The following is a 12,472-nucleotide window of genomic DNA, read 5'->3' on the forward strand; positions in this document are numbered from 1 at the left end:
CAAAGACTGTAGCTGTAGTGTGCACTGGGGTGTCCTGGTGTGTACTGTCTTGAGGTTTCCTTAGTGTTACAGCTTGGGTAGTGTGGGTTAATGGCCTTGGGCTCACTGAGGCAACAGGCTGGATAGGGTGCTAGGGCCCTGTTCCTTTTCACATTATGAAGGTGGAGGGGGAACATAAACTGAGGTTTTCACCAGCCCTTCCAATCCAGAGAGATTTCCAGCAATCATCCCCACCCACAAAAGTGCCATTTATCAAAGTTCCAGTGCGGGCTTTTTTAATAGGTTAGTTGCTTTTTTAAATGACAGCTTTTTCTTGTTTGTCCCAGTTGTATCTGGGGATAGTGTGGGGTAGGGACTTTGAGATGACAAGCTGGCTATTGCATTTGGACCCTGCTCCTATCTGTCCTCTCAGATAGAGGGGGAGTGTAAACTGTGGCACTAGCTAGCTGCTTTGACCCAGAGAATGTTCCAGAAGCTCTTCCACCATTTGGCAGAGTTCTGGGGCTGGATCTTTTATAAACTAGTTGCTCTTTTAAATTGTGGCTTTTTCCTTGTGCCCTAGGGTCAATGAATCTGCTCATGGTCTCTCAGTACTATACCTCCCTACTGCAGTTCATAGTGTTGGGGTTGGGAGTTCCCTTAATTATCATGTCTGTTTCTCTTGACATTCTCTCTGTTTTTTTGTTTTTGTTTTTGTTTTTTGGTGTTGTTGTAGAGAAACCATTCAGTCAGTCCTCAGTTCTTCAGGAGGAATTGATCTATAAATAGCTATAAAATTGGTGTGTCCATGGAGGTGGGTTCAGGGCTATACTAGACCAGAACCTTGACTCCATTTTTGAATGTCTGATTTCTGAAAGCTTTTAAGTCTCTCTCTACCCTTTCCCTTTTGTGTCTTACAACTGGACAAACAGGTAAGAAATCCTGGAGACTCCTTCCTTTGATGCCAACAGGAGATTGCAAACCACAAGGTTTTTGCCTTATGAGAGAGAAGTCACCCCAGACCCATTTCCTAAACACAATAAAAACCCAGGCCTATTTCCTTTCCATGCTGTCTCTAGCCATTTCAGACTGGTTTGAGAGGAATGCCCTCTTCTTCCAGTGAACTCTGTTATGTAAGTAATACCCTTTGTCACATCTTCTTGGTGTACAGTTGCATCATCAGCTGGGACATCTGAACCAAGCCTAGGTGAGGCTCTATAGGTGATCATAATATGGACTCAAAAATGGGAAATAAAAAAATCACCCCCCTAAAATCCTGGTTAATTTTTTACAAGATTTCTTTATGTAATAAACATCCTTAGTGTATTCAAAAGAGCATATATAATTCAAAAGATCTCCCCAAATTTAGTCCTTTTCATCATGCAAGCAGAGGCAACTCCAATCTTATTTTAAAGATGAAAATATTCCAAATTCTTGAGTGTAAGAGCAGTTTAAATGCCTGCCCTTGCTTGGTGGCTAGATGAGGGAACTCTGAACTTATTTGGGACTATGAACAAATTGGACATATTTTCCTAAATAAGTAAGAATGAGCTCTTCCATGTGTACTATGACTTAATTTGTATTCCGAGAGAAGTTGATTTATTAGAGCACATGAATATAGAAGGAACCATGAGTGAACATCCAGGCTACCTGTCTTACTTTACCACCCACCCCTTCCAGCATCCATGACCAATCTAACATCTTTGACCAAGTGGCCAATCACTTTCTGCTATAATAGTTCCAGTGAAGGTTAATCCTTCTTTGGACAACTCTGATTTATAGAAAATTCTTTCATCTATTGCTCCACCCTGACCTCCTAGCTCTAGTCATTGTGGCTGCCTAGAGCCATCTGATACATCTTCCTTGTATTCAGAAGCCCCACTTTGATTCACTCAGTGTCTGATATGCTAACCTATGTCCTTTTTTCCATCTAGACATATCAACTGAACACTGTAGAGTCACATCTACATCCATACTACCCACTGACTACAAGCAAATATCACAAGAAAATATAGATCAAATTACTAACACCTTTCTGCAATGATGAGCTGTCTATGTGAGCTCTTCAGCTTCAGTAATTGTGATGAGGGAAAGCCCTTTATATGCTGCTCAGAACTGATAGTTGATTTATGCTCCAGCACCAGTAGGCATGTTGAGTATATTATGCCCTGCTTTTACAGGCAAGGAAAACCATTTACTTGTTTCTGCTATAATAATACACCCTCCTTTCTTAGTCTATTCTGACAGAAGCAGGCTGAATGCACCTTGGGTTCTAAAGTACTCTATTTATAGCCCAATTGTCACATAGGCTGTATTTATTACAGTGCTGGATTTGCAGGTTATCATTCTGTGCCTATGAAGGCAGGTGCAGATGTATGCAAGGGGCCTTCTTGGTCGAAGCAAGAGAGGGAAATATTGGGGCTATCTAGTCCTTGGCTACCTTCTGATGATAGGTTGGAAAATAGCCGTGGAGATTAAACAAAAGTCCTATGTCCAACATAAAGAGTTGATCAGATCCTGACCTGAGCTGAAGTCGAAACTTAACCAACTGAGTCACCCAGGCACCTCTCTTCTGCCCATTTTTAATTGGACTCTGTGTGTGTGTGTGTTTTGGTGTTGAGTTGTAGACATTATTTATATATTTTGGATATTATTTTCTTTTTTTCTTTTCTTTTTTTTTTTTACAAATAGTTTATTGTCAAATTAGTTTCCACATAACACCCAGTGCTCATCCCCACGAGTGCCCATCCCCCCTACCCCCCACATCCATCAGTCCTCAGTTTTTGTCAGCATTCAAGACTCTCTCATGGTTTGCCTCTCTCCCCTTCCCCCACCATTTCCCCCCTTCTTCTCCCCCTTGTTCCTCAGTTAAGTTCCTCCTAATCCTCCTATACGTGCAAACATATGATATTTGTCTTTCTCTGCCTGACTTATTTCGCTCAACATAACACCCTCAAGGTCCATCCATGTTGCTATACACGGCCAGATTTCATTGTTTCTCATTGCCATATCTCCTCCCATTTAGAAGGTTGCCTTTTTGTATTGTTCAAGGTTTCCTGTGCTGTGTGAAAGTTTTGCACTTTAGTGTGGTCCCAAAAGTTTATTTTTGTTTTTATTTCTGTTGCCTCAGGAGACATATCTAGAAAAATGTTGCTAAAATTGATGTCAAAAGAAAATGCTTCCTATGTTCTCTTCTAGTATTAAGGATCCAGTTCTCACATTTAAATTCTTAATCCACTTTGAGTTTATTTCGTGTATGGTATAAGAAACTGGTCTAGTTTCATTCTTTTGCATGTAGTTGTTCAGTTTTTTCTGCACTATTTGTTGAAGAAACTGTTTTCCTCATCGTATATTATTGCCTCCATTGCAATGGAGACTAACTGACCATATAATGTGGGCTTATTTTATTATTTATATTAGGGATATCTATTCTGTTCCTCTGTTCTATGTGTCTATTTTTGTGCCAGTACCAAACTGTTTTGTTTACTATGTCTTTCTAGTATATACTGAGGAATTATGATACCTCCAGCTTCGTTCAAAGATTGCTTTGGCTTTTGCAGTTTTTGTGGTTCCATACACATTTTAGCTTTATTTGTTCTAGTCCTTTCTCCTTTCTTTTTCTTGATGAGTCTGGCTAAAGCCTTATCAATATCATATATGTTTTCAAAGAACCAGTTCTTGGTTTTATTCATCTTTTCTATGTTTTTTCCAGTCTTTATGTCATTTATTTCTGCTTTGATTTTTATTATTTTCTTCCTCTATTAACCTTGGGCTTTCTTCTTTTATTTTCTCTAGTTTCTTTAGATGTAAGATTAAATTGTTTATTTAAGCTTTTTCTTGTGTCTTGAGAGAGGTCTATATTGTTACATTTTTTCCTCTTAGAACTACTTTCCCTAAGTCCCAAAGATTTTAGACTATTCTGTTTCATTTACATTTAGTTCCCATAGATTTTTTAAAATTTCTTATATGATTTGTTAACCCATTTGTTGTTTAGTAGCATGTTATTTAGCCTTTATGTATTCATGTTTTTTTCCCAAGGTTTTTTGTTTGTTTTTTGTTTTCTATGGGCTTTTTTTTTTGGTTTTGTTTTGTTTTATTTTGTTTCATTTTGTTTGTGATTGATTTCCACTTTCATACTGTTGTGGTGGAAAACATACATGTTATGATTTCAGTCTTCTTAAATTTGTTGAACTTTGTTTTGTGGCCTAACATGCAATCTACCCTGAAGAATGTTCTTTATGCACTAGAAAAGAATATGTGTTGTGTTGTTTGGGATGCAGTGTTCTATACATATCTGTTATGTCCATCTGGTCTGAATTGTCCTTCAAAGACACTGTTTCCTTACTGATTTTCTGCCTGGATGATCTACCATTGGTATACATTGGGTGTTAAAGTACCTGTTATTGTATTATCCTTAATTTCTCCCTTCTGTCCATTAATATTTGCTTTATGTATTTAGGTGCTTTCATTTGGGTGCATAGATTTTAAACAATTGTTTTATCCTTTTGTTGAATTGTCTTCATTATCATTATGTAACATCCTTCCTTATCTCTTATTACAGTCTTTGTTTTAATGTCTATTTTGTCTGATAGAAGTATAGTTACCCTGGCTTTTTTCTTTCACTTGCATTTGCATGATAAATGTTTTTCCATCTCTTCATTTTTAGTTTTCGAATTTCTTTAAGTGTAACGTGAGTCTCTTGTAGACAGTGTATAGATTTTTTTTTAATGAATTTTTGCCAACCTATGTCTTTTGATTATAACATTTAAACTATTTTCATTCATTTATTTTATTTTTTTAATTTTTAAAATGTTTTATTTATTTCTGAGAGAGAGAGAGAGAGAGAGAGAGAGAGAGAGATTGGCAGGGTGAGCAGGTGAGGGTCAGAGAGAGGGAGATATGGAATCTGAAGCAGGCTTCAGGCTCTGAGCTAGCTGTCAGCACAGAGTCTGACACAGGGCGCAAACCCACGAACCATGAGATCCTGAGATCATGACCTGAGCCGAAGTCTTACGCTTAACCGACTGAGCTACACAGGTGCCCCTAAACTATTTTCATTTAAAATAATTCTTGATAGGTATGTACTTATTGTCACTTTGTTAATGCTTTTTGATTGTTTTTATAGTACTCCTCTCTTCCTTTCTTTGCTCACTCTCTTTCTTTGTGATTGAGGATTTTCTGTAGTGTTATGTTTGGCTTTCTTTCTCTTTATTTTTTTGTGTCTCTATTGTAGGGTTTGGATTTGTAGGTATCATGAAGTTCATATATATCATGCTAAGTATGCTGCTGTGTATATTAAGGTGACAGTCATTTAAGTTTATTAAAAAATACTCTTTTTGACTCCCTTCTCCATGTTTTGTCTATATGATGTCATATTTTTCATCTTTTTATTCATAATATTCTTATATCTAATTATGGCCTTTTCCACTTAAAGAAGTCCTTTTAATATTTCTTATTAGGCTGACTTAATGGTGATAAACTCTTCTAAATTTTGTTTGTGTGGGAAATTCTTTATCTGTCCTTTAATTCTGAATGATAATCTTGCTGGGTAGAATATTGGTTGTAGGTTTTTCCTTTCGGCACTCTTAATATATTATGTCACTTCCTTCTGGCTTACAAAGTTTCTGTTGGAAAATCAACTAGAAATCTTATGGGATTTCCCCCGTACATAACCTTTTGCTCTTCTCTTGTTGCTTTTAAATTTTCTCCCTATCTTTAGCCTTTGGCATTTTAATTATCATGTTTTATGGTGTGGACTTTTCTGTGGTCTATCTTGTTTGGAATTCTCTGCATTTCCTGAACCTGGATATCTATTTCCTTTTCTAGGTTGGGGAAGTTTTCAGCTATTATTTCTTCAAATAAGTTTTCTGTCCCTTTCTCTCTCTCTTCTCCTTGTGAGACCCCTATAATATGAATGCTTGCTTGATGTTGTCCAAGAGACCCCTTAATCTATTTCCATTTAAAAAATTCTGTTTAGTGAAATAAAAATCTGTTTACTTTTTGCTGTTCAGTTTGGGTTCTTTTTTGTTAATGTGTTCTGCATTCACCAATCTACTGTTGATCCCTTTTAGTGTATTTTACACTTCAATTATTTATTTATTTATTTATTTATTTATTTATTTATTTATTTATTTATTTATTTATNCTTCTATTTCATAAAATTAACAGTTGAAAAAGTAGGTTTACAATTATCGTATGTTTAACTCCATTTTTAAAAGTATTTTCTACCTCTTTGTTGAAGTTCTTAGTGAGTTCTCCCACTCTTATATCAAGCCCATTGAGCATCTTTATAATAATTACTTTAAATTCTTTGTCAGACATATTGCTCCTCTCCTTTTCTCTCAGTTCTATATCTAAGGTTTTATCTTTTTTTTTTTTATTTTAGGTCTTATTCCTCTGTCTCTTCAGTTTGCTTGACTTTTTGTTTTTGTTTCTATAGACTAAGCTGTACAGTAATTTCTCTAAACTTGAAGAAGTGATCTTGTCTATGGTCATTCCCTACGTTGACTTTTCGTGTTTTGTGACTTTCTTGGCTGGCTAGAGCCTTGGCCTTCATAGGGTGTGGATTGTGGGGCACTCTATGGTGGAGCTGCCCTGGTGGGATAGCCAGAGTTGATATGAAGACTGAAGTACGTATAAGCTGAGGTGTTCCAAGGCTCTCTGTGAAGAGGATGCCCTGGCTGGGCAGTTGTAGCTGAAGTGGCTATAAGTCAGTGTGGACTCTGAGTTTTCCATGCAGAAGGTGCCTTGGCAGAATAGCTGAAGCTGAAGCCAGTGCAAGTGGAGGAGGGGAGAGTCCCAGAGCTAGACACAAAGGAGTCACCTTGGCACGATTGCTGAAGCTGAAGTGTGTTTAAATCAGGATGTTCCAAAACTTTCCCCACTAAGGGTATGCTGGCAGGGTGACTATAACCTAAGTGGGATAATAGGCTGGTATGTCCTGGGGAGCTTCATGCAGGGGTGCCCTAATGGGACAGTTAAAGCTAAAGTGGGCATCAGTCGGTGTAGTCTCTGTGCTCTCAGTGCAGAGTGTTCTGGCAAGATATGGGTACAAGCCAGGGTGTCCTCAGGTGCCCCATGCAGGGATTTCCCTGGTGGGGCAGCTGGAACCAAGGCAGAACAGATCAGGGGTTCCTAGACAAGATAAAGCTTTCTGACTTCCCTATGCATTCCCTATTCCATACCATATTTTATTTATACCTCTCTGAAAGCTCCTGTCATCTTCAGCCCTATATTAGTTATCTTAGTTCTCTTATTACATAAAAAGTCCCTTTAATGCAAGTGCTGCATTTAACTCATCTTTGCATCCTCAGCTGAACAAAAGGTCAGATAAATATGACCTGCTCAATTGATATCTACTGTCCAATTAAATGCAATTTTTAAAACACATCTTCAGGGTCCTTTTAATAGCAGATAATCTGACTGATTTAAATGTGACAATGTCTATCCCTTATGATGTCATTATCCAGTGGGATTTTTAAATCTTCATTTTCCATTTTATTAGGATTAGATTAAAAAGTGAGTAGGGGATAGACCATCAGTGTATCCTCAAGGGTTTTAGTGAGAATCTTTAAGATATGATAGAAGTTAAGGAAGGCATCAGATAATAGAATTATCACAATTAGAACTCCTGAATCATGCCATGGCCATTATTTCAACTATCCATGTGGTTCATTATAAGAAATAATAACATAAGGAGAATTTGGGCACCACTTTATTAAAAACTATGCCATTTAGAGCCCCAGTCAAAGGCTGGGCCAAGGCCTAAGTAGTGCCTTTTATTTTCCTTTCTTCTACACCTCTTGCCAGTTTACATCTACTTCTTGGGGCTGTTATGTTCAGGCATGCTTAAAGAGGGAGAGAAAGAGATGTCTGAACTCCAGGAGAAGCCTTAAATTCACTTATCCAATAGCCAATGGAAGTGGAAAAGGATGTTTCTAGGGTTGGTGGAATCTGGGTTTATGCCTCCTAAAGGGACCTTGGTTGTGTTCATTTGTCATCATGGCTTTGAAGGAACTTTTTATGTAATAAGGGAACTAAGACAACAAATATAAGGCTGAATGTAACTAGAACCATAAGAGAGGTATAAGTAGAATATGATATAATGTAGGGTGAGGTCAGAAAGGTTTATCATGAAATAATTACTAGAGGGCACAACCTTGCCAAGTTAACTTTATCCACTATCATGTGGTAGAAATGATGGGGGCAGAAGCCGGCCTAGTTGTGGGAAGGGACTGAGAGTTTTCCTTTACAAATGATAGTTTTGTGACTGGCAATTCTGACCAAGAGTTTTTGTTTTTTTTTCCATTTGTTTATCATGACACTTTTTGTGTTTATGAATCCATTCCATGACACCTGATTAGTTCCATGGTGAAGGCCAACTCCCCAACACATAGTTCCTCTATCATTGCTAGCCCTGACTGTCCCCCTGCAACTGTTATGCCAAAGCCTTATCATTCCCTTAATCTGATATGTTGGTCTTTGTTCTTTGGCACACTATTCTCTTTGCCTGAAATGCATTCCCAGACTTGTCCAACTGATTGAATCCTATCATCTTTCAAGATGCCATGCAGCTTTGCAGAGGACAAAATGTCTAAGCTGACATTCCTGGGTAGAACTGAGTTATTCCATTCATACTTATTTCATATTGCTCTGTTGTAATCATATGTTATTTTTTTATTTTATTTTTTACAAATAGTTTATTGTCAAATTGGTTTCCATATAACACCCAGTGCTCATCCCCACAAGTGCCCTCCTCCATGCCCATCTCCCCCCTACCCCCACATCCATCAGTCCTCAGTTTGTTTCTCAGTATGTAATCATATGTTCTTAAAACGCTTCCTTCTTAGTCACTTGCCTAGTGTCAAGGAAAAGAGATGAATATTTGCTAATGATGAATGTTGAATAAATGAGAGAATGGAAGGAGCAAATAATCCAGAGGACCATGCAGGTGACTTTATCAATAATCACAAGTCCCTTGTTAATGGAATTTTGTAAAAAATGCAATTGGAATGCCAAGATGGTCTTTGTTATCTTAGAACATATTTTCTTAGTTCAGATTATTTCAAAGAGGGAGTATAAAGAATTATGTGCTCTTACCCAATATGTTGAAAAGTATTTTCAAATGTTAGATCACCATCTTGGTATATATGACCAGAAGTTCAGCCCTTCCATGTTTTACCTTCATTACTAGAAGCAACTAAAATATCCTTAGCCGTTATCTACTTTGTCCTTATTCTATGCCATCCTTTTCACTTCTCATAAAAATTTTCACAAGAGAGGTGCTATTTTTATTTTACAGAGGAGGTAGGAGGTTTTGAAAAATTAGATCAATTGCCCAAGTCATGTAGCTATTAAGTGGAGAAGGCTAGATTTACTCCCTGGTTGACTTGCTATAAACCTGTGTCCACAAGATGTAATGACTGTTTCATAAAGGTCAAACACAATTCCATAGGGTCCCTTCTAGCTTTGTTCTCCTCAACCTTGAATTTTTTTTTTTTTACAAATAGTTTATTGTCAAGTTGGTTTCCATGTAACACCCAGAGTTCATCCCCACAAGTACCCTCCTCCATGCCCATCTCCCCTCTCCCCCCGCAACATCCATCAATCCTCAGCTTGTTCTCGGTATTCAAGAGTCTTTAATGGTTTGCCTCTCTCCTTCTCCCTCACTATTTCCCCCCCTTCTTCTCCCCCTTGTTCCTCAGTTAAGTTCCTCCTAATCCTCCTATACGTGCAAACATATGGTATTTGTCCTTCTCTGCCTGACTTATTTTGCTCAGCATAACACCCTCAAGATCCATCCATGTTGCTACACATGGCCAGATTTCATTGTTTCTCATTGCCATGTAGTATTCCATCGTATAGATAAACCACATCATCTTGATCCATTCGTCCATTGATTCCTCAACCTTGAATTTTATTCCTTCTTGGCAACTGAGTCCAACATATTCCAGGTGGTTATTGGCTGTCTTTTTTAATGATAAAGATACATTTTGAGTGATAAGAATGTAAATATGTGTTCTCATTCAGGAAACTTTAGACTACTATAATCCAATAACTAGATCTCAATAATATCTATAAGTCCTTCTGCTTATTTTTCACATGGGAAAATGAGATTCAGAGAGATTATCTGACTTGCCCAGATTACACTATGAGTAGTAGAGCTGAAATTAGATGCTGGACCCCAAGATTTTCATTTTGTTATTCTTTACATTTCAGTATACTGGGTTCTCCATTCCCCCTGCAGTTTTCAATCCCTTCTTCAGTGAATGACCTTCAGCAAGGTAGATCATCTTTCTGTGCCAGGTTATTATTACTGCTCCAAGAGAGTTGCAGTTGTCCACTTCTCAATATTGTGAGGACAATTATTAATAGCTATTAAACACTCTGCAATACACAGCATTATACAAACACCAATGTGGTGCAAGTAAGTCTATTTCACATAATTAACCTGGCATCCAATAAGGGAGAAATCAGTAGAGCAGTCTGTAAATGACCTTGCAGAAATGTCTAGTTTTTCTGTATCCTAAGAGTATCTCAGAATCAGGAAAAAGATCAAACTTTGCATCACAAGATATTTTGTAGATGACTATTATTTTTCTTCTTCAATATTGTTCTTTAAGAGACATATACCTTTTTAACGGGAAAGTGGAAATGCTGAGTGTTATCAACAATGAGCATAAATCCTCTGTGGATGATAACTTTTATACATATTGTGTGAGTTATTTCTAATTTATATAATAAACCTGGAAGATAAATAATTTCATCTCCATTTTATAGATGAGAAATATAAGCTAAAAATATTAAGTAACTTGATTAGGACCAATTCAGCTAATAAATGATGAAGGTAGATTTTAACCCAAGTCTTTTTGATTCTGTGGTTTTGCTTTTCTTCCTGATATATGGCATTATCATAGTCAATAGGCTTTGTATCTTCAGTTGATTTTTCAAAAATAATATAATTCCAGCACTGACCCATTCATACTCATGCTTGTCTGTCTTGGTAGTCAATGATCCACTCTTTCAACTTGGTGGATGGACTAGCATCACAGTCTAGGAACATGAAACACACTTAAATCCTTCTAACCTTTAAGGAGGGCACTTGTTGTGATATGTTACCATATGTTATTGTGTATGTTAATTTAAATAAAAACTTTAAAAAATCATTTTAATCTATAAGCAGTTCAAACCCAAGACATTGTTTACTTTAGTAGTCCAATCCAGAGTAGAAGTTACTATATTTCACCTACCTGTTTTATTTCCAGCTCAAGTAGGAAAAAAAAAAAAAGATAAGAGAGAACTGGAAAGACCAAAACAATTTTGGTAGCACCCAAATTTCAAAGATAATTATTTCTACCCCAGGTTTTTCTTTGATTAAAAAAATTATGTTTATTTCTTTTTGAGAGACAGATAGAGTGCAAGTAGGGGAGGGGCAGAGAGAGAGGCAGACAGAAAATTCCAAGCAGGCTCCAGGCTCTGAGCTGCCAGAACAGAGCTCAACGAGGGCTTGAACTCATGAACTGCGAGATCATGACCTGAGCTGAAGTTGGACACTAAACTGACTGAGCCACCCAGGAGCCCCAGTTTTACTTTGATTTTATATATGCCTGTTTTAAATATGTTTTATAGTCATTTTTATTTCATCATGTTCTTTTTTTTTTCAAAACTATTTATTTAATGGTTAAATGGTAGTGTATTATACATGGTACTATGGTATGTGTGTGTATGTATATGTGTATAAAATTTTACATATATGCAATTTCACTTGTATGCATTTTTCTTTAATCATTTCCTAGTTTTGGAATTTAAGGTGTTTCCACTTTTATTTTGCTGTTATAAATAATTATAAATTCTACAATTTCAGATTTCATGGATCTTGCCTAATTTATTTCCTTGGAATTTTCAAAAAGCCTTTTAAAAAACAAAGTTAAATACTTCTCGGATTTATATTTTAGTTTATTTAAATTCTCTTAACTTATGAAGTTTAACCTAATTATTAGGGAGTTATTAATATTTTCTTTTTAAAAATACTTTGAATTTTTGAGTGATTTTAGATTGACAGTAACATTGAACAGAGCATTCCCATAAAGCCCCTGTCCCCCCAAAGCATAATTTCACCTACTATCAACATCTCATATCACAGTGGTACATATCCTAAAATTGATGAACATATATGAACACCAAAGTTACCTACAGTCAGTAGTTTATAGTAGGGTTCACTCTGCATGGTACATTCTGTGGGTTTTGACAAATGTATCTACCAGTATAGCATGCTATAGGATAACTTCACTGTCCTAAAAGTCTCCTTAGTTTTAATTATTCATTCCTCTCCCTCACAAAACTATTGATGTTTTTACTCTATAGTTTTGATTTTTCCAGAATCTCTTATAATTAAAATCATGCTATACATACTTTCTCCATATTTGATCCCATCAATTAGCAGTAGGTATTTAAGTTTCCTCCGTAACTTTCCATGGCTTCACAAATCCCCTTT

The sequence above is a fragment of the Crocuta crocuta genome, unplaced genomic scaffold, assembly GCF_008692635.1.
Source record: "Crocuta crocuta isolate KB4526 unplaced genomic scaffold, BGI_CrCroc_1.0 scaffold199, whole genome shotgun sequence".
Classification (NCBI taxonomy): domain Eukaryota; kingdom Metazoa; phylum Chordata; class Mammalia; order Carnivora; family Hyaenidae; genus Crocuta; species Crocuta crocuta.